Source organism: Panthera pardus, unplaced genomic scaffold (assembly GCF_024362965.1).
Source record: "Panthera pardus isolate Hobbes unplaced genomic scaffold, ASM2436296v1 HiC_scaffold_1, whole genome shotgun sequence".
NCBI classification, from domain to species: domain Eukaryota; kingdom Metazoa; phylum Chordata; class Mammalia; order Carnivora; family Felidae; genus Panthera; species Panthera pardus.
Genome location: NW_026526654.1, coordinates 88,158,776 through 88,185,485, shown reverse-complemented (window position 1 = coordinate 88,185,485; position 26,710 = coordinate 88,158,776). Strand labels below are relative to the sequence as shown.

The window sequence follows — 26,710 nt, the reverse complement described above, 5'->3', positions numbered from 1 at the left end:
GATGGAGGATACAGAACAAGATGGAGTCAGCCGGCCGAGGTCTGCTCTTTCAAGGTCTTCTAGGGAATAGAAGAATAATCCTACACTCAGATTGCTTGAGGTATCTACGAGGGAGACCAAATTAGTGCATTAAACAATTTGAGAGTGGTAAAAAGTAAGTAGATAATAAATTCTGAGTTATAGCAACAGGTATGAGGTAGAATAGAAACAGTCAGAAGTGAAAAATTCCAGGAAACAGAGGTAGGGGAGGTTTCATAATAGAGATAATGGTAGAACTAAGTCTTGAGGAACGAGTTAGGTTTGGAAAGTCAGTTGTAGAACGGAAAATCCACGTAGTGGGAATAGAGTAAGTCAAGGCACATCCTGTCATAAAGCAGCCTGAGGTGCTAAAGATGCTGTTATATGTAATAGATACTCATTTCCTGAGCCATTACAAATATCAATTGGAATATAAACAGAAACTCTTAGAATCGCACATTATCAGTCTAAAAGTGTGTACGTGAGGGAGGCCTGAATTGGAGGCTCAGGCCAGGTTTGCCTAGGAATGCGGTGAGAAGCGTTGTCACAGGATGACAGGAAGGAAGGGTGGCTCATACTTTAAGACTCGGGGGGAAGAGGGTGTCAGTTGCCAGAACCCATGTCTGCAGAGAGAGGGTGAGATGGGCCGGTCGAGGGAAGGTCTCTGTTAGGTCACCATGGTGCATGGAGGACATGACCCAGGAGGGCTCTGACGACTTTCCTAAACTCTGGGCCCAGTGCTATGTTCTCTACCCCGTAGGTCAGGTTAGTTTTGGAAGTGAAACATTTATTTTATTCTCCCTTGAAAACAAACTTTACATCATTGATCTGCCGCTAAAAAATGTTTGTGCTAAATTCCTGCTTCTAAGCCAGTGCCTGTGACTCAGATGGTGTGCATTTCAAAATTCTCTCAACATAATTTCACATAAAAAAGAAACATCTTACATTGGGCCAACTCTGGTAAAACCAACTGCCTTGTATCACTAGTCCGTAGCTGGATTGATTCATGGTGTGCATCTTCAAAGACCTGGATAATCATCTTTGTTTGCAAATTCCTTATTAACGTGGAGATAAATGTTATCATAAATTGAACTTTTATATTAGGAGCTGAATTTTTTGGTCTTTAGACTCCATTTCCAGAATATTCGATAGCATGACTGTAAGGGCTGTATGGCACTTTCCCAATTGGACACAGTTCGAGATTTTTTTTTTTTTTGTCTCCTTTTCCTTTAAGCAAGATGATAAACACTTAATAAGAAGATGGAACTTATGGAAGGTAGCCAGAAGAGAATAGCATTCTACCAATGGAATGCCACTTCAGATGCTGTGCTGGAAAGAAATCCTCCTCTCGAGCTCCCTTTGCCTTTTGATGATGGCTTTAAAAACTGTGAAAACAGAGAAAGCCAAGTGTGTGGTCTTTGGCAATTTCGTAATAGTCTGTGCAGGAGACAGAGGGGGTGGTTTGCTGGAAAAAATGATTAGCTTTTTCTTTACGATGACAGAAAACAGTTGCAATTCAAAAATGCCAAAGGTTCTGCAGCCCGCCCTTTTGGCAAATTGTTAGGTAATCACTCCTTCCAGGTGGTGCTTTCAATAAAGACCTTGGAAAGTCACGCCCCCAGAGATGTCCTCGGGGCAAAGCCATTGTCAACTGGGGGAGACTTGTGGAGTCTGTAAGAGTGGGGTGGGAGGAAACACCGGGATTGGAATTTTCGTCAGGGGCATTTGCTCCTGATTTCCCAGCCTTTGGATGCCTTTTTGACTAATGGGCACAGAGCCTGGCCCTGAGTTTCTCAAGTGTAGCCAGAGAAACCGTCTCCACATTCCATTATTATTATTGTTGTTGTTTACTTTAAGTTTTCCCAGGAAGCATAAGGCTCTCTCTAATTGAGATATATTTCCATATACATGCGATCTACTGTAACAAAACAGGTTTGAGTCAACCGATTACCTTGCTGATAGTTTACCCACCGATCCTTTCTACCTAAAAATAAGTTTCGCCAAGACCGGTTCTTAAGTCATTTTGGTAGTTATTTAATTAAGCCAACCTGGAACTGGAGCCCCGACTTAGCTCTGTCCCTCACGGACACGCATGATCTCAGGCTCTTCCTGTGCTTCTGTCTTTGTAACACAGAGTGGAAATGCAGCAGACACCTCGTAAGGTGTGGCACTTGTGCCTGTTTTGATGGAAAAGCTGTATCTGTTGAGTCATTTCAACGTTCCTTTTCGAGCACAGTGCTAGCTAGGCCTAGGACACACAAAGGGATAAAAGGCCATCCACATCCTTGACAGCTCAGGGTCCGGTGAAGGGTGGACGTTGGAATATGATGTTAGTAGGACGGCAAACGTTAAGCCAGAGCTATGTACATGGTGCTCTGGGTAGTTGTGGCATTCGGAGTGATAGGTTTTGTCTACATTAGACCATTCCGATGGTCAACCGACAGGTGTTGAACCCTGCTTGCGTGCGTGGTCATGTAGGTACCGAACAATATGCGGGTAGATGAAGCAGCCGTGATTACTCTGCCCCGTGTGCTCACGACGTGGGCACCACCTGGCTCAATCTTCTCGGCCTCGTGGTGGACAAGACCTTTCTCTGTTGCAGAATTCACAACAGCTCTGTTTCCGTTGTTCCCCGAAAGTAGAACATTGGACATTCCCAAAATGGACAAATTTTGCCAAAAATTGGACATCCCATCCCTATCCGGAGACTCCTCAGGTTTGAAAGGGCTCCTGAAAGCGAACTTTGTTGAAGCTTACTTTTGGGTGCCTATTCCTCAAAATACTCATTTTCTGCCCCTTCGAGATTCTGATCAGATTATTTGGGCAAAGTCCTCAGTAGCCCTAGACAATGTGCAACAAGTTAAAGCCGTTTGTTCCTCAGCCTCTCTAGGACTTACCATTCCACGAGTTGCAGTGTCGGGTTCTCTGGCAATGACAAATTCTCTTGCTATGAATGATAAGAAGGAAGAACTGACCAGAAAAACCATATCCACGTAGCTTGCTTAGACAAAGAGAGGGCAGCTAATTCAGAGAAGGTAGTCCTCGCGACAGCCCTCACCGTTACCCAGGGCCATTGAGAACTTCGTGTCGGAGTACAAGCGAGGTCCTATGTTAGGGCGAGCCTTCAGAAAAATGGACGTGACGGGAATACGAAGTTGGGACCCGGGCCGTGCAAAAAACTAGTGGATGTGTCCCTTGCCTCTCTCACGTGGAAAGTTGAATGAGGGAGTGGGATGTGACCGCCCAGCAGTGGCGGTGTAGGGAGGGTGGTGCTGGTGGGCATGTGGACTATGGCATCGTTAGACAGCAAGGTGCCACACGACATGAAACTCTGGAAGAAAGGCTCACCGTCTTCGAAAACTATTATTTCACTTTGCCAGAAGATTCTCCTTTCAGTTAGAGTGCTTATAGACTTCTTCCTCACCAAAGCCCTTTTTGATCCCAGCCACAGGATGGTATTTTTTGGTCTTTGGCGCTTTGAGTTTTTCTTTCCATGCCTGCCTTTCTCTATCTAGTGGCAGGGTGATGGACAGATGGCAGGAAGGACAGTGTCAGCTTCCTTCACAGGTCTCCTGTGGTCCCCCGATAAAGTACTTATGAGAGGTGAGCCATAAATGCTTGTTGAGTTGAGCCATTGCCCGTCCCTGGGTGTTCAGGATCCAGGCCAGACAGAGGGATTCAAAGACTGGGAGACATCACAGCACCTTCCCCTTCCACAATCTTTTCATCAAATAAAAGCCCGTTGAAAATGAACAGTAAAGGCAACTGTTGAAGTGAAAAGTAATAACAAGGGGCTAAAATGTGCTCTACAGGGCATGTTTGGAACAAAGAAGGGGGTGTCCCCTCTTCATGCTCCGGTGAAAGTGCTGGTTTTAGGTTGACCGTTACGTGCATGCATAGTGTTGACCGCTATGCGCAGGCACAGTGGGACTTTCTTTTTTTTTATTTTTAAATCATCAGCTTCTTTTAAACAACCCTCTTCACTGCTTTTCCCTCTTGGCATCACTGCACCTGCACCAACACCATAACGCTCTGGAGACCACTCTTGTGAGGCCACCGAGAGCCAAACACCCAACACAAACAGGAGGCACTCTTCCTGGTGAAGAGACAGAGCGAAGAGCAGGGACATCGGTGGCTGTCACCAGCACGCGAAGCACAAACAGAGCCTGACCTTCCAGAGGTTCGCTGCACACACCGCATCCCTGATTCCGTCTGCTGGGGTTGGACGTGATGCTGGCTCGACATTTGTCTTCACGTCTCTTCTTGACTCTTACGCCTGTCTTGTCCCTGGGCTGTTTTTGTAACCAAATGACTATGTGGATACGATGAATCCTTTCAATAAATTTACTCAATTCATTTAGTATGCCACCAGCAGTCTTTCGACAGACACCTGCTTGTGTGGCCAGTGGCGGAGCTTTCTGGCAATGGTATCTGAGATTAGAGTCAAGTTTATGCAAAATCCCGATGCATCGACCTTGTGCTTTTCTCTTCCTCACGGCGGCTCACACTCACGTTCTGGAAGAGCCTGATGGGCTTCCCTGCCTCCCACCAATTTTTGCTTTCAGAAAAATCTCAGTCAGGTGCTTTTGAAATGACACGTTGCTTTCTTTTGAAATTACATGAAATTACGTATTTGCTAAAACCATTAACAAAACATTCAGTTGATGGGAAAACAAATCTAAAATGGTGTCTTTGACCGTTACGTTGGCAGGGCAGAGGTGATTTAAGGCAGAGTAGAGGTGGGGGTAAGAAATATTTCTGCCCCCTCCAATTCATTTTCTGAAATCCCTTGAACAATTGATTCCTTACTCCGCATTTGTGCAAGCGTTGACCTATCCAGGGCTCTCAAATGTTACGGTTTCTTCCATGAGCAAATGTTTAGTGTGTCAGGGGATTGAAGAAAGAGCTGATGATATAAACCCTGACACAGAATGTAGTATTTTGGATGTAGTATACTAGAGTTTGTAGCCAAATTAGTGCATTCTCCGAAGCCGTGCTTGTTGCCCGTGGAACCACCGACCACCTTACTGCTCTTGATAAAAGGTTTTATTCTTGTGGTAATTTTTACCGTCACTCTACCCAGGATGGACAATTCCATCCAGTGGCGTTGTTTTATAAAATCATTCTATAAAACAGTTCTGCATACATTATTATGCCCAGTACTTTCTTTCCGATTTCTAAGACTTAGATTGTTATTGACTCCTTTCGATTTGATGTTGAATTACATTCTATTCTCCTGTTTTAATGGGGGGAGAGGGGTAAAGTCATGATCATTAAAAATAAAAAAAAATGGGGCTCCTGGGTGGCTCAGTCGGTTAAGCGCCCGACTTCGGCTCAGGTCATGATCCCACGGCTTGTGAGTTCGAGCCCCGCATTGGGCTCTGTGCTCACAGCTCAGAGCCTGGAACCTCTTCAGATTCTGTGTCTTTCTTTCTCTCTCTCTCTCTCTCTCTCTGCCCCTCCCCCACTCACACTCTGTCTCTCAAAAATAAATATACATTAAAAAAAATTTAAAAAAATTGAGCGACCAGCCCTCTATAAAGTGCAGTCTAACCTGCAATGAAAATAATTTTAAACGAATGCAAACGGACGGAATTTAATTTGACCTTTTCTAACCCCAGGTGGTACAATGGCCTCTGGATCTCAGTTTTAGGGGACCTCCTGCTTGACCTTGCTGTCTGCACCCATGAGTTGGGGTGGTGGCCTCTGGTTCTGCAGTGACCCATTTCAGCACACCGCTGGAAGGTGCTAGAAATGGAAACGCATTTAATCTAAGTTCCTGGGGTAAACTCAGATCATGGATCCCTTTTCCTCCATGGGTCAGCTGAACTTTGTGGTTTTCAGGGCACCTTTAATTGTAGTGCAATTCTTTCTTTCACCCGGGCAGTAGAAACTCCAGACGCCCATATACAGCTTCTTATATCAAATCCTTAGTTTTGAATTCTAGAGACATCTCCTTACATCAAAGTATGGCACAGCGTGGGCCACAGACCCAGAGCACTCAGACCCTACAGGGATTTCGTAGGAAGAGTATATGAAGGAGTGTAACGCCTGGGGGGAGAGTGTTGGAAACATTCGTGAGAAGCACCCACATCAGCTGCCTCTTCCAGGTGGCTCCCTGCTCAGGCCCCGTCTCCTTCCCCGTTCTGGTAGCTCTTTGAGGCTGGGTCCCACCTAATCCCAACTGTCTCTGGACTCTGGCTTCTCCGTGGCCCTTTATGCTCCAAATGAATGCTAACTGCTGCTGTGGGCACAGGTGGCTTAGAAAGGACGTTCAGAAACTAGGAAGAGAGCAACCTGAATTCAGCCACTGGGTCCGTTTAAAATGCATCTGCAAATGCAAGAGGTATTTGTCCAATTTTGTTTATTTATTTGTTTATTTATTTGTTTATTTATTTTTGAAATATGGAACGCTTCACAACTTCGCGTGTCATCCTTGTGCAGGGGCCACGTTCATCTTCTCTATATTGTTCCCATTTTAGTGTATGTGCTGCCGAAGTGAGCACTTGCCCAATTTAGTTTCAAATGTAGCAAAAAAAAAAAATGCTTTTTAGGCTGTGAGTTTAAAGGACTACAACCACTTTTTCTTTCTGCGTGGACTAAGGGAATATGGGAAGGGAGCTCTGGAGGCGGTGTGGGACCATGCAAAGATTACAGACACTGGGGCTTAACATTGGTGGGTCAGGTGTGGTCTATACGTGTTAGTTTTCATGCTCATTCTCCTATCACAGAGGAGACCAGCTCTATTTCCTCGGTTATAAAGTGATTATGCTTTTGGGGGAGTGACATTAAGCATCCCTCTTTTCCACATTGGAATTTTGAATGCAAATTACACCTTTGCAGTTCTGACAACTCTACCTCTAAATTTGGGCGTGTCCCCTAATACATCCGTGCTTTGTGAAGGAAACTCTAAAGCAGCAGTTTTCAAGGTGAGAACCAAAGAATGACATCTAACATCAGAACCCAACACCCATGCTTATGTGACGCAAAGTAAGACTTCTTGATTTGACTCAAAGACTGTACCTCACATCATAACCCAATGCCCATGTGTACGTGAAACTTACAAAGTATCGTTGTATTTTCGATTTCATTCTAATGCACTGAAGAAATGTCGCCTATGAGGCACTAATTTGATTTCACAGCCTACAAGAGATCATGATACATAAGTTGGACCCTTTCTTTTTCTGACTATATACTATGTATTGACAGTTTGGGTTGAAATTCTTGGTTGAACCAATTATCCCTAGAGACTGTGTGGGGGCATGAGTAGCAGAGACTAATGAACACAGCCTGTTCTGGCTATCCTTGCTTTGAGTTCAACCACAATTACGTACTTTGACATGTAGTAAGAGCCCTGCTGTGAAGTCAAGGCTCTGTAGCCCCCTTTTTACTCAAGGGAGTATCTCTGTGCAAACTCTGATGATGGACAGGAGGTGGTGGCTTTCCAGGGGAGCCCACGAGTGCCACGTGGCTCTATGAGACAGTTTTCTTGGCTGTGTTACTTCTCCAAATGAGAAATACTCTCTGTCTGCAGAAGTCAGTTGCGACCATTTGCATAGTCATGTTCATGGGCGTAGAGCCACTGCTGCCCCTGGGTCTGTCCATGCCCTGAGGTGAAGCGTCAGAAAGTCTCAGGTCTATGTGCTGCTCCTGCCTCCAGGTGAAAACCTGAATTTGGGGCCATTTGTTTGCAGTTTCCTTGCTATCTGCCCTTTCCTCTGCACTTTAGCCGGCTAGAATTGACCTCTGGAAAGAATGGACCCTTGGCCTTTGCTCTCATCACCAAAACTCGACCTCAGAGAACATCATACTGCTTTACGTGACCCTGTCATTGAACTCTTGGAAACATGCCAACATTAGTTTCTTAAGCCTTCTATTTATTTATTTTTTTCTCTTGCCTTGGGATAAAACATTTTACCCCGACGATAGCACGTCGCACTGCACGGGGACCACAGGCCAATCTCCTCTGCATTCTCCAAGAATTGTTGCCGTGAAGAATGTTCCTGCCAGCTTGGATGCAAACAGGCCCGTGGATGCTTTGGAGTTTGCAGGTGAGTTTCCTGGAGCATCACTTGACCCGTCTTCACAACACGCAGCCCCTCTCACACCGTGACCACCACTGGCCTGTGTGCATGCATTTCACTGTGTCAGCCAAGTATAGACGGTCGTTCAGGTCAACGCAGTGTTCTTCGAGTAAGTCTTCAGAAGCCTGCGTGAATTTCGAACTAACATGGCAGGATCTTTTCTGCTGAAAATGCTTGACGATCTCTCCCCTGAAGCCCCATTGGGCTTCATCGGGCTTGACGGCGACTAAGATGCCCTCACCGCTAGCCATGGTCTCTTCCCGCTCCAGCCGCTGTGGCTCCAACTCCAGCTGTTGTCGTCTACCCTAGAAATGTGCTTGGACCCCCCACGGTTCCCGGCACCTGCCGGCCAGCATTACTGGTCATCTCGGCTCACAGCTCCCAAAGGATGAGCAGTGACATGGGCACCAACACAGGGAGGTTGTACGGCTAATGCGTATTTATCCTGTCATCTCTGCTAGGAAAATAAGCACGAACAATCAGTGATACTGCCTTGAGCTTATCTTAGGACTTCTGTGCCAGCTCTTTTGCAAGATCCACTTAAAAAAGTGTTTTCTAACAATCAAGGGTATTTTTCTGTATTTCTGATGAAGTGTGAGGTTATCTGAGAGCTGTCAACAAAGTCAAAACAGCAGGCAAAACATGTTCTCAGGGACCAGGTTTTGATTCTTGTATACAATCATGCACAAAAACGTGTATAGTTTTGATCATAGGGGATAGGCAGGAGGCAGTGGAAAAATAAAAGGGGAAATTGTTGGGTTAACTCCCATGCTTATTAGAACATGGACCATCATCCAAAAACATACACGAATTAAAGAGAGAAAAGAACAAAGACCATCATCATCATCATCTTCAATAACTTGTGTCGATCATCCCTCTATTATATAAATTTGGCCCAATCTAAGATGAAATAAATGATTTTGAAAGCCTCTGTTGCCAAAAGTTTACAATAAATGAAACTCCCAAGTCCACTTCGGTTCATTGTAAGTTTTCAAGCCACCTGACATTATCACCAGTTTTCTTTTCTCTTTCTTTCTTTCTTTCTTTCTTTCTTTCTTTCTTTCTTTCTTCTTTCTTTCTTTCTTTCTTTCTTTCTTTCTTTCTTTCTTTCTTCTTTCTTTCTTCTTTCTTTCTTTCTTTCTTTCTTTCTTTCTTTCTTTCTTTCTTTCTTCCTTCCTTCCTTGATAAATGCCAAAACGAACACACAAAATTGTTTTTATTGTTTTATTTTCAATGCTTTATATGTTAGCTTTACATCAAACCTATACTATCTTCTTCCCTGAGGTCTGCTTCCTAGTGCATCAGGACCCGTCTACATAAGCCCTGCTTTGTTAGGCTTACGCTCCCCTTGGGCAGTTTCTCCTTCTGAAAACTTTACCCGACGTCACCTGTGCCCGGATGTGTACCTGCTGACACTGCCCGTGAACGTGAGCCACGGGAATGCGAGGACGGTAATTCAGGTCTAGGCCAGGTGTACAAGACAAAATGTAGATCAGCATGGCATCCGTCTCCGACCTTTGATATAGATGCAGGTCGAAGGGCTGGGGCAAGTCTCCCAAGGCCCCCAGACTGGAACTTGGCCTTCCCAGAGGAGCAGCCGTGTGGGAAGGGTGACTGGGACGCTCTCGGGGCCAGGCTCGGGGGCTGCTTACTGATCCGCAGGGATCATGACTCCAGCATGTATTCCTGGTACGGCCTTCCCCCCGCCTACCGGCTGCGTGCGTCGATCTGGACCAAGCCCGCTGCGGTCACGGCTTTGTTTCTGGCATCAATACAGGCAAGGGCATTTTTCACGCCTAACTCTTCTAAATGCTAAACACCACTGCTGGGAGGTATGTCAGGCCAGTCCTGATTCCGGGATTAGAGTTTCGGTTTCCTCACGAATGACATAGACTGATAGGGCCGTTGTTTCCCTGAGCTGTGTCCAGGCTTAAGTGGGAGGAACCGACAAGCAAAGAAAACATGAAAATCTTTGACTTGCCAAGCTGACGATTGTCTCACTGATGCGCTATTGATTCTGGGTTCACAAGAAGATCCAAGTTTTCTGCTCCTCCTTTCCAGTCTCCGTTATCTCACTATTGAGACAAAGTCATGGTGGAGCTTACCAGAATCCTTTTGCGTGAACCGCAAACTTATTTTACCAAAATGCCTCGTTCATTTTGAACGACACTTACTGAAAATGGAGGCAGTTCTTCCGAAAGGGTCCTGTGTATGAATCAGTACTCAGATCCGGCTCCTGAAGGGAATGGCCTGGTCACAGGATCGTGGGTCCTTCCCAGAGTCAGCCACCAGTGCAGCCCCAGGGCCGGGCGGTGGGGGTGGCTGGGGGGGGGGCAGGGGGTGGTGTGGCGGGGAGCACAGCCCTGCTGGCTCTGCTAACTTTCTCTCATTAGCCTTGTTGCAGTTACAAGGCGAGCAGGGTTCTCCCACAGCAGCAGCTGCGACTTTCTGGCTTGCCGTCTGTCTCCTGGCTGCTTGGCTTGGAAAGTGGCCACGGTCACTTCGTCGTTTACCTACAACATGCTCCCTGAGCTCCTGTAGCAGCACATCTGAAGGACATCCCCCCAGTAGAGCCAGACAGGGCAGTATAGCACCCACATCAGACCTCTGCTGCAAGAGGAAACGCTTGAGTCCAATGTGAGACCCGTTTAGAGACTATCTATGCCTTTTGCTTCCTAACACGGATTTCTGTTAGTGTTGCTTAATACTTCACTTTAAGCTTCTTTTGGGAAATTGTCAGGCATAACATAACGAGAAAGAATAGACTAATGGACCCCCGTGGACCCATCACCCAGCTTTTGTTGTCAATGAACAAGGGGCCAATCTTTTGTGTTTGTTTTTAAGTTTAATTATTTATTTAGAGAGAGAGGAAGAGAGAGCGCGGGGCAGGGGAGGGGCGTAGGGAGGGGGGGGGGAGAGAGAGAGAATCGCAAGCGGGCTTCACGCCGTCAGCGCAGAGCCCCACTCAGGGGTCGAACTCATGAACCATGAGATCATGACCTGAGCCCAAATCAAGAATCCAGAGGTGACCCTTAACCTACTGAGACCCCCGGGGTGCCCTGGGGGCCAATCCCGTTTTGCGTATTCGCATATTTCTTACCAAGCCAAATACTCACGGTACTGATATTTTCCAAACAACTGACTCTATTTGTTATTCTCTGCCTTTCAGCGAGGCTGTCATGGGAGGGAGGCAGAGGATGTGTGTATCCGGGGACCAGAGAAAGAACGCATTAGGGGTAAGTCAAGATTTTAACTTCGGCATATCAAGAACTTCCAAACAATGTCGGTGGAACCAATAGCCTTGCTGGCCGGGAGGAGGACTCAGGACCTCCTGGAGACGCCAGGAGGTCGGTAGGGGAGTGCAGGCTACCAGGGAGCGTGGGGGCCGGGAGTGCCACTCAAGGAGGCGATGTCTGAGCCATGTCCCAAAGAGTGTGGGCGACACAGTTCAGGGAGAAGGAGGACACCGGCTCTAATGAGCCTTGCAACAAACCAAAACTGAGTGGTTCACAGAGTGGAGCACACAGTCCGGTCCCGAAGCACTGAAGGCAGCAGGCAGGAAGCAGGGCTGTGTTCAGGGACCTGGCGTCTCCCTGTCGGGGAACAAAGAAACCTTGGCTTGCTGCATTTGAATCCCAGACTTGTAGCCCCGGCAGGTCCTCTGTTCTTCTTCTTACGGATGGAAAAGGTCGGGGAGGCGGAGTGCCAAACCCAAGGCCCCACAGCTGGTTAGGAGACTTGAACTTGGTTTTCTACATGATAACTCCCACCTTCTTCTTGAGACCACGCTGCCCCTGGCTTTGTTTAGGTAAGGAAATGATATGTACCTGCGAAGCACCTACCCCCTGCAAGGTAGCTGACTGCTCCCTTTTGGACAAAGAAGGAAAGAATCCAGGCTGAGGGAAATACTGCTTCACTACCGTCATTCTACACGGTGACTAAGGTTGTTACTTTCTATTCAACCTTCTTATAAGGTCAGGGAATGACAACACATTATTCACTCTTTGATGTTTGCTAAGCAAATACTAAGCTTGGATGTTGGCCTGTACCCAGTTTTCAGTTGGAGAACGTTCCAGTTGCAGTTTTTGGAGCTGTGGATGAGGCGAAGAGATAGACAGATGTGATAAGAAGGGGATATATCAGACATATGCCGGCCTAACCATTTTTTAATTGCATCGAAAAATGTTTTTGCCCTAATGTGTTTTGGCTAATACCTTCCATTGCGTTTGTACAGAGATCTACCCCGTGATGGGGCAGTCTTTAAAATAGGTGTCTATTCTTGGTTTCAAGAACTTCAGAAGGGTGCTTCTTTATTAAAGAAAGACTACATGTTTTTATGCTTTGAAGGAAAGGACTGTAGATTTACCGAATACAGGAAAATCAGAAGCCAGGCATTTGCACAGAGTTAAGATTGTTCAGGAGGGTAAGTGACTTACACGAACATGGAAAGAAGGGTCTCTTTTCGTCACACTATTTTCTATTTATTTCTGTAAGACCTTTTGAGTTGCCTTGCCTCGAAGGCTTAAGTCTGCTTATTGTTTTGTTAGCGTACATCCTTTCTTTCCTCTTCTTTTCTACTTCACGTTGGAATTTTGAACCGATCTAAATCTGAGAATTTATTAAAAATGAAGCTAAGGAGAAATGTTGCCTGGCACTACAATCCTTTAAGGGGCCAAGGAGATAGGAAGTGAGGAGAAAAGGCTTCTTTTCTTAGGTTTCTTAGGTCATGACTCAGCCGAGACAATGAGTGAATTACTCCGTTTCTCTTTGCTATAGTTTTCCCCTTTGTAAAACAATTTTAATAATCCCTGGGAGTGCTGCCTGCAGACTAATTCTACCCTCTCTGAAAAAAGGAGGTATCAAAATAGGGTATATGATTAGGTCATACCTAGCTTTTGATTTATACTAACATGACAAGTTTAGCCATATTTTTTTGGCCAGCTTTCTGAAAGAAATAGTTTGATTTGCATAATCACCTGGGCTTAGCAGCCCATGATGACCACAATGGCTCCGTGATTCAGTAGAATTACAAATTCTTCTCTTATTGTTCTGGGCAACCAACTATGCAGATGATTCAGCTTCCCCCCCCCCCCTTTTTTTTCTTTTTTGGTCTCGTCTCATCAGCTACACATTCCAAGAAATTACCTTAAGATTTGTTTCACCATTAAAGCGACATTCTCAGCTGTGCTCCAATCGACTGGATAAAAGCAGAGAACCCATCAGAAGTTGTTCCTGGTTGACTATCACCTTTCAAAGTATGTGGATGTGGGAAAAAGCCCTCATCCCTCCCCAACTATTGTTAAAAATAAGTAATGATGTATTATAAGATGCTTCTCATGCCAGAGGGTTCCAAAACTTTTTGCGACTGCACATATAAACAGGAATTACTTCACCAGCCATTGAAATGCGGCCACCTCTTGGACTAAATGTGGCAGCTGTTTAATAATGCATAGCAACATTCCAAAACAGTGGAGGCCTGGAAGTGAGGGGCAAGTCTGCATCCAACTAAAATCACCTGGGAAGTTTCCTGGGCTGAATTGTGCTGTGTTGGGAAGGATCTTTTGTAACCGCAAGAGGCCGGGACATTAGTTTCATGTGTCCCTCGGAAATTCAGCCCCATTCTGTTTAGTGCTGGCTCATGGTCACCTGCTAACTCATCCAGATCCCAGACCACAAAATGATGGACGTTCCTCTGAAGTGTGGCCAGTTTTCCACACTGGCTGTTGGAGGAGGCTGGGCAGTGTGGAGAGGTGGCCTTGGATGAGGATCATGGTGGCCTGACCCCTGCAACAATATTTGGAACGGCTAACGGTCCAGGGTGATAGAACAGAAAACTTTGTCCAGTTCTTCTTGGTCACTGTAAAATGCGTTCTCTGCCTTCCGAGACATTTACCGCAAACTCATCGTTGAGTCAACACTGCTTCATACTGACCTGCTCAAATGTGCCCTGGTATCTCAGAGAAGACCCAGAAGAGCCTCCATAGGCCACCATTTCATTAGCAAAGACAGCTTCTCCTTCAGGCAGAAGAAGAACTCAACTTACAGTTAGAATCCTCTTTTCTAGACAGGTTTAATTTAGGGAAAAGCCACACTCCTGACCACTTGTATTCCCTCGTGCCTTCTGTTCTCCCAGTTTACTGTGATTATGGCTATGGCTAAAAGAGGGAAATGAACCCAGCATACCAAAACCCATGAGAGGCAGTGAGGACAGTCTCCCGGGGAATTACAGTTGTGCACACATTCATTAAAAAAGAAGAAAGATCTCAAATTAATAACCTAGTTAGTCGGTGATTAGTGGATTCTCTGAAAACTTGGTTCTTTGGGAAGATCAACAAAGTTGAGAAACTTCAGCTCGATGAGCAAAAAGAGGGGGGCAATCAAGAGTGGTAGAGATTTGTTTCATTCTAGGGGGTTTGATGGTACCAGGCTGGTCTCTTGACTCATCTGGAACTGAGAGCCTTTGTAGGACTCTCTTAGGACATGGAGGGTGGTGGAGAGACCAAGATCATTCCTGGGAGGTTGTGTGATACAGGTGAGATAAAACAGTGTGTTTTCTATACCCCAGTGATTCTTCTATGAACAAAAAAGGGAATCACAAACATTGAAGGCACTGTTACAGTAGAAGAGGGAAGCCTGGGGTTGGGCTAGAGGGTGGAGGGCAGAATTTGGGTTTAGTAAAATCAGGAGGAACCGGTGGTGGTAGGATGACCTTTAGAGAATGATTGTCTCACCAAACTCTTGGCTCACAGCTCTCGCTGGTGAATCCATCCCTTTTCCTGCCCTGAATCACTCCCTGGGCCCAGCAGTCTTGTCTTCTCAAAGTGCGGGAGTCAGGGCTGTTGTTTCAATTCACCATAACCTGGTGACAGTTCTGATTCTGCATGGAAAATTCCACTTTCCTAGCTAGGTCCAAATTAAATATTGCCTTTGCTAATTTTAAATCATTCTGCCCATAGACAAATGGCTTTGCTAAGGACATTTTGAAGAAACGTTTGAGCAGTCAACAAGATGCCATTTCTACCCCGTGAAATTTTGCGGAAGTGAGCAACAGACACGCGCTGCTCGTGACCTTCCCTGGGCGGATGGACAAAGTCCTGGCCCTGGAAACACCATCCCTGACCAACACTGGAGAAACTACGGGGCCTCGCTGGGTGTGTCAAACAGTGTCTGTTTTGTTAAAATGACCCTCTTTCCCTCACCTGCGACGTCAGATTGTTCTCTGAGTCCTGATGTTCTGTGTTGTCTTCTTCAGCTCTGCTTCAGAATCACAACATTTCTCCCTGGGCCATCGGTAGAGACTCCTGGTCTCTTCCTCACCTAACCTACACCCCCTCCAGTTTCTACTGTGCCAGTGACTGATTTTTACAGATGCGGCATGGTGGTTCACTTCCAGGAGGGCACCTTGCTGACCGCTGACTGGACACCGGAGGCCAGCATCTGCCACCTGAGAAGCATTGCAATATGGAGAGGACCTACCTTTCTTGACCCATGTCCGTATCTCTAACCCCTCTCCGTGTACACCATGCGTCTAAGTCGTGCAAGACTCGTGGTTTCCTGAACTTGCAACCTTTTCCTCCTGTGCCTCCAAGCCCTCACGTGACCGCAGCTTCGACCGACATCTTGGCTGTGATTTCATGAGGGACCCTGAGCCAGAGCCACCTGGCTAAGCTGCTTCCAGATTCCTGGCCCACAACACTGCGAGAAATGAATGTCATTGCTTTAAGCTGCTCCTTTTGGGGGAAATTTGTTACGGGGCAATGGATTCCCCTCTCTGGCCTGGTGTTGTCATACATCAGTAGAAGGATACAAGCAACCTACCGCTGTGTAGTTCAGAGTAGGCAAACCTATGAGCAGGGCAGCCATGACAGAAGGGCCCTCAGCCCCCTTGGCTCTGTGAGCTTTGTGTCAGCATCATTCAAACCAATGTCTGTGTGCGTTCAACAAATGGGTATTCAGATGGGCATTTAAAGTGTGTTGTGCTTTCGTCAAATTTGGGAATGGACAGCACGCAAACGACCTGGGAGTCCTGAGGTGGAGAAGAAGGTGAGGGCCTTGCTGAGTGAAAAGCATCTGTAGTGTCTGAGCTGCCTTTTCTGCTTCTCTCTGTCATGAAGGGACACAGTGGAGAGAAGAATGGATATTTTGAGAAGAGGATGGCTATTTGGAAAGTCTTCAGGAACAATAGAACGTGTTCATGTTCACGTGGTTTGTGTGGTAGCAATTGACCAAGAGGTCAGGGCACTGTGGAGTCTGACGGGAGCCGTAGCTTAGGTTTTCTGCCAAGTCATTTTGGTAACGCGTCACATCAGTGCGGTTGTGTGTGGAGTCATTTCAGAAGGAAGAACCGAAGAAGGCAGCGAAGGCCCATAGTATATGGCCTCTTGTCTGTGGCCTTCAAGCCCAAGGCCTTGCATGGAAACGTGGCAAGAGCCACACTATGTCACCTGTCTCCTCTGTCCAGTCCCTTTTTCCTGCCACAGTGACCAGGACCCCAGGTCTGACAGTTATTGGGCACCTGCTCAGTGTGTTCTCGGCGCTCACACGCTTCCTGAGCTATGAACGCTTGTGTGCAGGAGGGAATCTTTACGCATCCTCCATTACTGTGATGTGTTTTCTCGCCTGGGAGCCTCATTATTGTAAGCCTGGCCTCTGTGGAAAGAGAAGATTCTCCACGGCATATAAGGAAATCTGGATTATATTCTGAAGACGATGTTACGCCTCAGCAGACGGTGTAACAGGCATATTGCTCTGGTACGTTAGGGGGGCGGGGCCCGGAGGGGGCTGAGACTGGAATTTGGGGGTGTCAATCAGGAAGGGTGACATGGTAACCCCAAAGAGATGCTGGGGACCCGATCTGAAACGCTGGCTAGAAGCAGTGGTAGCTGCCTTACTCTTCCTTCACAATGTGACCGAAGTCGTGAGCGGAGCAGTCCTCCGAGACTTATCTGGTGATGGTTTGCGAGACGCATGCCATGGTGCAGGTGTGGTGCTGGGAATGGGGTGGGAGAGAGGAGCTGGCCCTCGTTCTGCCCTCGAGGGGCTCACGGGGGTCTGCCGTGCGACCCCCCTGCCCAGTGCGGGCAAAGCACTCACCTGACGGTGATTATGCATTTCACGCGGGCTTCCTGAGATAGTAGACCCGTGAGATGAAAGCAGGAATAATTACTTAAAATTGAGGCAGGACGTTTCTCTATATCCTGTAGGTGCGAACATTCCGTGACCCAGACAGCATCTTGGAACGCCTTCTCCTTTTGAGTCATGTCTAAAATATATACTAAACTTAGCTTCAGCGAAACAAATCAACAGTCGAACGATCTTCTGTTCAACTGACCCACCTTGACTGTCTTTCCCAGAAATCATTTTTTTCGCACTCAGTGCAAGAATAGTAAGTACTTAGGTAGTGCTTTTAATATTCCAATAGTTTGTAGTCACTAATTACTAAAAAAAAAAAAAAAAAAAAAAAAAAAAAAAAGGAAAAAAACCCTCCCCGAAAAGAACACCAAAAAAAACTTAGGTATTTTGCTCTCCAGCCATCATTCATTTTACCAATAAAATAAAATAATTTGCTTCGTTTCTTGGATAGGAATACTCGGTCTCTTTTTGTGTAAGTTTTAGAGGATTTCTTTTCAGCTTTGTCTTGCCTGCATATATCATGTTTCTGCAGTGGTTGGCCGGGAAAGGGGGCTGAGGAAACTTCCTGCACGGCTGGCACGAGTGACGACGTATTTGTGGCGATGAGGAAATCTCTCTTGACCTGGGCTGAGTCGGAGACCTGGGTGTGCTGGCCCGGGCCCGCCTGTCCCGGCACTCCCGGGCCGGCCTGCTCCCACTGGGCCCTCAGCCATGAGTCAGCAGCTCTCACAGGCTCACTCCCACCCCACAACCACAAACCAGGCTCGGTGATGGGCTGACTGGCTAAATAACAAAAAGGAGACGCTCTCTCTTTCCGTATCCCTCTCACAGGAGAGACGTGTGTGTTGGAGCGGTGTGCTAAAAATTGTTTTTATGTTAGGCACGACCATGATGGTGACAGATTTTCAGTACTGATAATGAGGAAACCGAGAGAACCAAATGCCCTAGCTGACCCCAGGGATTTTTATCAAAGCTCTGGTCTGTAGTTCCTGCCTATCAGCCGACACAGCTGCTCCTGGATAAGCCCCAAAGGAGCCCTGAACTTGACCCATAGCATAAGACTTTGCTCTCACTGGGCCCAGCAGTTATGATGGGGAAAAGGCTCAGGGGGCAGGGATTCACCCAGAATGGTGAGCCGTTCAATAAAAAATTCGTTCTTACTCCACTCAGAACCATTTCTGTTGTTCTAGGTTAGTCACATCTAAAGAGGATTGACAAAACTAATGTCGTTCCTTAGATAAGATGATTTGTATTTTGTGGATTCCTGTGTTTTTTTAAAAATGTTTATTTATTTATTTTGAGAGAGAGAGAGAGAGAGGGGGAGAGAGAGAGAGAGAGAGAGAGAGAATCCCAAGCAGGCTCTGCACTGTCAGTGTGGAACCCGACCGGGGGATCGATCTCACAAACTGTGAGATCATGACCTGAGCCGAAATCCAGAGTTGGATGCTCAACCGACTGAACTGCTTTTTTAAAGTAATTTTTATTGTTTGAAAATTGCCTGGGCTTTAGAAATATTTTTCTTCATTGCATTTCTGTTAGGTTTGCATTGGCGCACATCTTCATTCATCGTAACTCCCCTGATTCCACGTTTTGACGACGTGGGAGGCGGACTCCAATCACCTTCCTGAAATCACGGTCTAAATGTGGGTTCTTGGCATTCTGTCTTTTTGGATTTTAAAACTGAAGCTCTCCGATGAAAGTAAACATAATTTTAAATACGCTCTCTCAGTGTGTGTTCATAGATTTAGATCCCTTATGTAAATGTTAAATTATTTTGATAGGTGGTTATACGTATTCTTAACATTCAGGCCATGAGCCTAAATGTCTGGTTGAGGTGGCTTCTGTTGCTTTTCTTCATTTTGTGGGGAGGTAGGTGGGTATCTGGAGGTAAGAAATGTGGTGAATTCAAAGGTAGACGTTGCAGGTGATAAGACTTTTCCTAAATTTGAGAAGGGACTGAGTGAACCAGGTTCAACAAAGCCAGACTTGTTCTATACAAAGGAAAAGTCTGCAGAAATAACAGAGAAACCAGGAGGTAAGTTCTGGAAACGCGGGGGAAGATGCCCCAGTACTAAGATTTCTTTTCTTCTTTTCTTTCTTTTCTTGGCTAAGTAAAGGGAGGGGAAGCGAAGACCGAAACGATTTGCTTCCTTTAGAAACACTGCTCAGCCACCTGGCATCATGGGAGGAAATCTCCCTGGCTATTTTTGGGGAGGTAATTCAACCCAGAGTGTAAGAAACGAAACCCTCTTCCACTTGCTGAGGTCACCAAGAGCTATGGTGGAAATCACTAGCTCTCTGGCCATTTTCAAGTAGCTGTTTGCCTTTGTAACAATAACCCCCATAAATCAGTGCTAGCACCGGGGTGTCCTGAGGCATCAGAATTAAGTGTGAGGCTTCCCATCACTGAGAATCAATCAGAATCGACCAGGAGGATCAGATGGCAAGGTGAGGAAATCACAGTGCAAGTGGGGGGTGAACAGAAAGTCTCCGCCTGGGTGAGGCCCCTGGTTCCCCTTTGTGAATCCACTCTCTCCACGGAAGCCGGGGGTTTGTTTTCACTTCCTATTATTCTAGTAGGTCATCATTTTGGGTGTGTGAGTGGTGACCTTCCCCAGTGTCATCACCAAACCTCCTCTGCAGGACACCCGGAGCAGCTTCCACTTTAGACGAAGGATGCTAACTCTGATGTGTTTGTTCGTTAGGTTAAGAGTCATCTGACTCTCGTGAGATGGCCACACAGTGGATGCAGAGTGAAAAACTTACTTCAGCCACTGGAGCTGTGTTTTCTTACCGGTGGGAGAGGGGACATCCAGGATGTTTGAAAGTGATTTATTTCCCTCAAGTGAACGAATTGATATTTTGGGCTCATGGCGATAAACTCAAGTTGCCCCTTCTTTATCTGAGTAGAGCTACAAGTGTTTGTCCCTATGAAAGGTGAGCCAGCATCGCCAAAATAGATGAAGAAAAATGTCTGTTTGCACTTTCTGTTCATTTTTTTTTGTGGTATTTCTTTCCTATTTTCACCAGTGAAACAAAAGTTCCCTTGGAGGAATACCAAAGGAAGTGTTATTGTGACGAATTTCCTTTTATTCCTGGTTCTACATCATGGAGAGATATGATGTTTTTAATCTACGTTCAGCTTTCTCCCTGAGGTTTTTGGAGTCAGGCATTTACTCGTTTGGAAAGTGTTGGCGAAAAGTACAAGGATTCTGGAATAAAATCTGGTTTTCTCGCCATTAACAGGACAGGTTGGCTAAGCCTTTCTGATGCTCAGTTCCCTTCATCTATGAAGTGGGAATATCAACTGGCAAGATCGTCACAGGTTTGAAGCGAGTGTGTTTCCAGCCCCTGGAACAGTACCTGCTGGAGTGTGGGCATTCAGTGAGCAGAGCGATCATATTAATGCTCTGCTGCTCATGGTCAGAGCATTGGCAACAGTAGATGCTACTGCGGGGACTTTGTTACCATGGTGGTATGCATACCTTTTTCTTTGCTCTCCACTATAACTCATTTGACTATTTTTATCCAGGAACAAAAGGGAGACACTGAGCTCTCCCTGCTTTTAAAAGTGTAAACTGAGAGTCCTGTGATTTTTAACATAGTTGAGGTGTTTTGTAAATGGACTACTTAAAATAAAGATTCTTTATGATTTGGGTCATGGAAATTCAATAATTCGTGGCTGCCTACAAGACAGTGTGCTGTAATATCCTTATTCAAATGGATTTAAAAGCTATTTCCCCTCTGACAGAGGTGAATCGTTAGCAACGGCAATTGTCGTTGCTTCCAAAGAAACAACCGTGTTGTGGCTGAAAATATTCAGGCCACACTTGTCAGTAAGTTGGTATACAAAGACGGTCACCAGAAAATGTTAACAATGATGAGTTTTCAACACCCACATCATTTTGGGGTCTGACATTTTCTTTCTGGTGACTTCACTGGCAATCTTGGTATCGGCGACATTTAACTTCTGTACGTCAGAGAGTAACGTTTCCCAACTAGGTCTTCAATATCAGGCCCAGTATGTATCGATCACATACAAGAAGACAGAAAGCCAGTTCTCTTATTCTCATTTTTATGGCATAATAGTAAAAATGGCTTAGATCATGGGACATAGGCAAGGGTGAGCAATTAAATTAGTGCTCTCTTGAGAATTGGGTCTTCTCTTGGATTGGGTCTTCTCAGATGGGAGGCATTTGTTCAGAATGGTAGACATTTGGCTTCTATCTAATCCTGGAGAGTGGACGAGGATTTGAGTGGAAATAGGACCTTATGGGGAGCAGAAGCAGCTGCCCACCAGGCTCGGAGGGCTCCAGAAAGGTAGGGGTGGGAGTGGGAACAAGGACTATAAACAAGCTAATTCTGAAAAGGGGCAGGGAGTTCCTGAAAAGACTCCAGGGTGCAATTAAAAAGAGAATCACCAACTGATTGTAAGGCAGTACACTTACGTTAGAAATTGGACGCCATTGGGCTCTTTGGTGGCAGAAAAGGGTTGCTGGCAGGCGTGGGGACGGCGGTGCAGGAACGACACCCCTCTCTCACCATTTCCTACACTGCTCCCTCCAGTGGGATGGGGGACGTTTTGGAGCACATGTTTATCACCTCAACGGTTCAGGGACAAAATGATACCAAAAGCAGCCCAAGTTCCAGTTTCACAGAGAATGCCTTTGTTAATGTCTTGAGTAAGGAATTCTTTCTAAATCCTTTGAAATCTAATTCCTGGGATTTTTAGGTTTCTAGAGTTAGTATAGTAAGAGTTTATCTATTTCTCTAGTTTCAGTAAATTATTTAATATCAAAGTTCTAAGAAATGTATGTATATTTTTAAAGATTGGAGGGTCTATTATCTATTATCTATCATCTATCTATTATCTATCTATCTATCTATCTATCTATCTATCTATCTATCTGTTATCTATCTATCTATCTCTCATCTATCTTGCTTTCAACATGAGGATTGATATGTCCCTTATCTGTGCAGAATAAACTACAAATCAGTATCTAGAAGTGGTCATTCGGGTTAAACAGTGCTTCAAGAACAGAGTTGAACCAACTGGCTTCTCTCTTAACAGCTCTTCAAGGGCGTGTAGCCCCGGATATAAAGGAGTGTCGCCGATGAGTTGCTGGGGATGAAGCCTGTGGAGGCTTCTCTGAAAATCTCATCCCTGCTGGGCTATAGGACCTCAACATTTTCAGCTCGGATGGCTTCTCTGACAAAATCGAAGTGTGTTTGGGGATGTGAGTGTGTGTCACTGAGTTGAGTTCTTAATAGGCAGACAGGCATCGCACCGAAATTTTCCCTGTATTTGGAAGTAATTGGCGGCATGGTTCCATCCTAAGTGACAGAAGCAAAACCGAGAGCATGTACATGTAGTGACTGAACCGACTCCCACCCCCAGTCTTCCAGATGGTTCCTGTAGCTCGGGCTCACTCCTCACTTATGTGTATTAACTGATGGGCTAGTACAGAAAACCCTCATGTGCCTGATGTGTCATAAACAGAGGCCTCCATGAAGGATTCATTTTCTCAGGAAAGGAAGAAGAAAAAAAAGTTTCAATTCTCTGTCTCCTACCTTACATTTCAGAAGAGGGAATTGGAAATGGTCCTACGTTTACAATCAGTAACCCTAGATCTGAGTTTCAGGTTTGAGAGGCCTAGCAAGGTACCTCTGGGGCTCACAGCAAATTGCCTAACCTGCTGGACCTTGGGGGCACCCTGGGCGGCACCTGTCACAGTGCCAGCACTTTGGCAACTTCGAGTCATTTAGACATGGAAAGCCACCTCGCTTCCTTCTTTGTCACCTAGACTGATGAAGACCAACGAGATAAAGTTATAAAATATAGATTCATAAAATAAGAGACGCTCTGTTTTGAGTGCTTTCTTTCTGCCAGGCACGTAACATATATGATGTATGTTAAGTACTTTCCAGCTATCGTCTTATTGAACCCTTACGGTCATACTATGAGGCGGGCACTGGATGAGGCTGATAAAACTCAGGTCACAAAGCTAGTATGTGATGGTAAATCCTGAGCCACACTTTGTTGTCTTTTACCAGATCGATGTTTAGCTTCTTGGAACTCTCTTGAAGGATGTGTTTCTTTCCTGGAGTGGTGAGGAATGAAGATATTAACTTTTCTCATTTTGTTGCTTCAGGTTGATACTTCTACAAATATGTCACAATTTTCTTTTTATGTGTACCATAAAAGCTTAACATAAACCTAGAATATTCTTCGGGAGACGGTATTTGCATCTTACCTTTGGTAGAACGACACCTTCTTTCTTCACCCACTGTCTTGTCCATTTGCAGCCCTGTTCCCCTAAAGCCCTGAGAGTCACTGAAGGTTCGCTCCAGAACTTTCTCTTCACTTTATCCCTATCATCAGAGGTATAAACCAACGAAACTCTTAGCATCCACGTGTATCCACAGCTGTAGTGCTGTGCTCTAAGAGAGGCCATGTTTCAAACTCTGGAAAAACTCCGCTCGCACAGCTGTAATCTTATCAGAAGTTCAGTTTTGATTTTCTTGCTGTTGGTGCTGTGCTATCACTTTCCCTCCAAACATCGCGGTTAAGACAGATAAGCCTTCAAGAGTATGCTTCACTAAAGGGCTCGGACTGTTGTGGCAGAAAAGAACCCGCAAGTCCAAAAATGAATGGGGACCTCTCACAACAGTGCATAGCTTCACCATGATCTCCTTGAATCTTGTTCCACAGAAAGAACATGTTCTCCAGAATATCTATTATCAGAGACAGAAAAGACATCATCTGACATGGTTAAAGTTTTAGGCAGGTAATAATGTAGGAGGAAATTATTTAATAAGTGACTGAAGTGCAAAAACTGAATAAAGTGATATATTTTATGTCCTTAGTCACGAAAAGTGGTTTTTCCTTTGTTACACTGACTGCCTCAATAGCTTCCCCGACTCCAATTCCTGTTGCAACCCCAAGGAATTGTCTAAGTTCTTTTCTTCCCTCTTCTGGCACATCCACATTTGGTGTAGACGTTTCATCTCAGAGAACTCTCCACTGGGAAGAGAAGCTGTTTCTTCTGCTAATGGAAGGGAGAACAGAAGGTAGCATCTTCAATGGTGGAAGGAAGGCGTGTGAGAGGAAATGGAGGGACATCGCATCCCCTCAGGTGCACTGACGGGGGCCAGCTCTGGGTCCTGCTGGGGTGTGGCCGGAGCTCCCCAGGACCGAGGGCTGCAGAAGCCAGTTATGGAAGAGAATGGGGGCCCAAGCTCCCAGGACCAGGACCGGAACCCAAGACTCATCACGAGTTCACCAGGCATGTAGAGTCAAGCTGGGACAAGAGACATGCCCTGAAGACCAGTAGATGTCGCCAATACGCACCTGAGGACCAACACGCGGTCAGAGAGGACCACACCTCCCAACATGAAGATATGCCAGTCATCCCCCACCCCTCACGCCTGGGTACCACCTTAGGGGGTTGAGCAGAAGGGAGCAGCTAATGGGAATGGGGCCATTTTAATCCGAGAGAAGCCGGGTATCGCTTAAAAAAAGTTTCAGTGATCTGACTCTCAGGCCGGGCTAATAACGATGCATTATGTTTTCGGGCACATTTGAGTTTAAATGCACAGTGAGTGAAATGGCACAGCTTTGTCACACCTGCTGCTCCCAGAGAGTGAGTCTGCAGATGGCATATCATCAGAGAGGAGGCGGAGTCCCTTTTAGGTTCATCCAAATCACACCTCAGGACAGTCTTCCTTGCTATCTACCTAAGGGACCTATGACCCTGTAGCCCATTTAAAGCCTCCATTGACAGTAAAACATCGTATGCTAAGTGAATCAGCATCTCAAGAAATATGCTGAATAAACCAGAGGTCTAACTCAGAGACCTTTCTGAGCACACTAAATGTTTTTCTGCAAATCCTCGTGTCCTTTCCTTATTTAGCCTTATTTACCTCCTTCCTTTGTTCCTCTCTCACTGGGTCCCCACCAGTAATCATCTCAGACTTTATATGGAACGTTCCTGCTTTTCCAGCGTGGACTTCCTTTTGGAGGCTCTGCATGTGAATGACTCACCGACACGAACATGTCTCGAACACTGGTATTATGGCTCCAGCCACCTTCCGATGAGCTCCTATCCTGTTCCTTCAGTGGCTGTGTTGTCACTGTCTGACCCCGACACAAAGTTCAGCTCTGAGCCTTGAGGTTAGGCCGGTCTGAACAACTGAAATTAGAGAGAAGTTCACCTTGCTCTCACTCGACCCAGGGCGGGGGTGAGATCTACAGGTTTGGGCTTGGAACTAGAAAAGGTCTGAGTTGCTCATCTGGGAAGAAAGCTGGGGCATGGCCCTCTGTCTTATTCCAACGTTACTTATGGTCTCTGACGTCACAACGTGTAGACAGCAATAAACTATTTCTACACATGGCCTTAGTAGCTCTTAACAGACATTCTGGGAAATATTGTTCAAGAAGCGTTGTTGGACCACGGAATTATTTTACACAGGTAACTTGTAGGACCAAAGTTTTTATTATTATTTTTTTTAATGTCATAAAATTTCCATGACTTCAGCACCTGGGAAAGCCATAGAGGCCAACTGGGCATCCCATTAGACAGGCCTAAAGGAGAGCAGATGGAAATTCTGAGAGTCAAGTAAGAACAGATGGGAGCTCTGCAGGTGAAACTTGAACTTGAATATTCCAAAGTTCACGATGCTGAACATAAAACCCCATTAAGCAAGTTCCAAGAAAGAGTTAAATCGACAGGCTGGAGCCTGGTGGCCGCCCCCCTCATGGATCGCCAGTGCACTTGGCCGTCAACAATTTCTGTGGCGGGGGTTAAAAAGCACTTCCTTCCATGCCGCCCTGCTCATTTGCAAATGGCAAATTTTTAAGCTGTGCTCTCTCTTACCTGGGACCGAATGGAGTGGCAGTGCTATAAACAGGGAGAAAGGATTTGGCTTCTTTCTTTTTCTTTTTTAGCCAGTCATTTGCCTCTCCCCTATAATTTTCCCCTTCTCCATTTAGACAGCGGTGCACCCACGGAAGCCGGGCCGGCCAGGCAAGCCGACCGGTACGCTGGCCAGTCAGAAGCCTTCTGGTGTTTTGAAAAGATGTCACCTCATCCCACAAACGTCCCCTTGTGTGAAAGAGGCCACGCTGTCTGACACAGCCATGGTCGCGGCAAGACGGGCCTGGCATGCGGTGTGCTGTTAACTGGGGCCCGGGGGATCTGCCTCCCGCTGTGTCTCAGATGGCACAGAACCCTGCGAGACATGGGAGACAACTCGATTCTAAATGTACCCAAGTCGGCGGGAGGCACGCGAATGGCCCACAGGGAGGCTCTTCCTCTGGTGAAGGAGGCAGAGCCTTACCTTGGTGACTCGATGCCAGACTGGAAGGGAGAACCGATGGAGAGCTGGGGATTGCAGCCGCTAACAGACGACGTTGTGTTGTGTTGGGTCTCTTCCACTGGCGGTCCCAGCACGAGCTGTCTAGGATCCAACACTGG

General features: G+C 46.1%; 1 non-coding gene across 1 annotated transcript; it reads right to left on the bottom strand.

Annotated features, from left to right (window-relative positions):
• Positions 1 to 6,417: 6,417 nt before the first annotated feature.
• On the bottom strand, positions 6,418 to 6,524 carry LOC128776642 (U6 spliceosomal RNA). Its single transcript, XR_008421810.1, has one exon. It is a non-coding gene; the product is annotated as a U6 spliceosomal RNA (small nuclear RNA).
• Between the last annotated feature and the right edge of the window lie 20,186 nt (positions 6,525 to 26,710).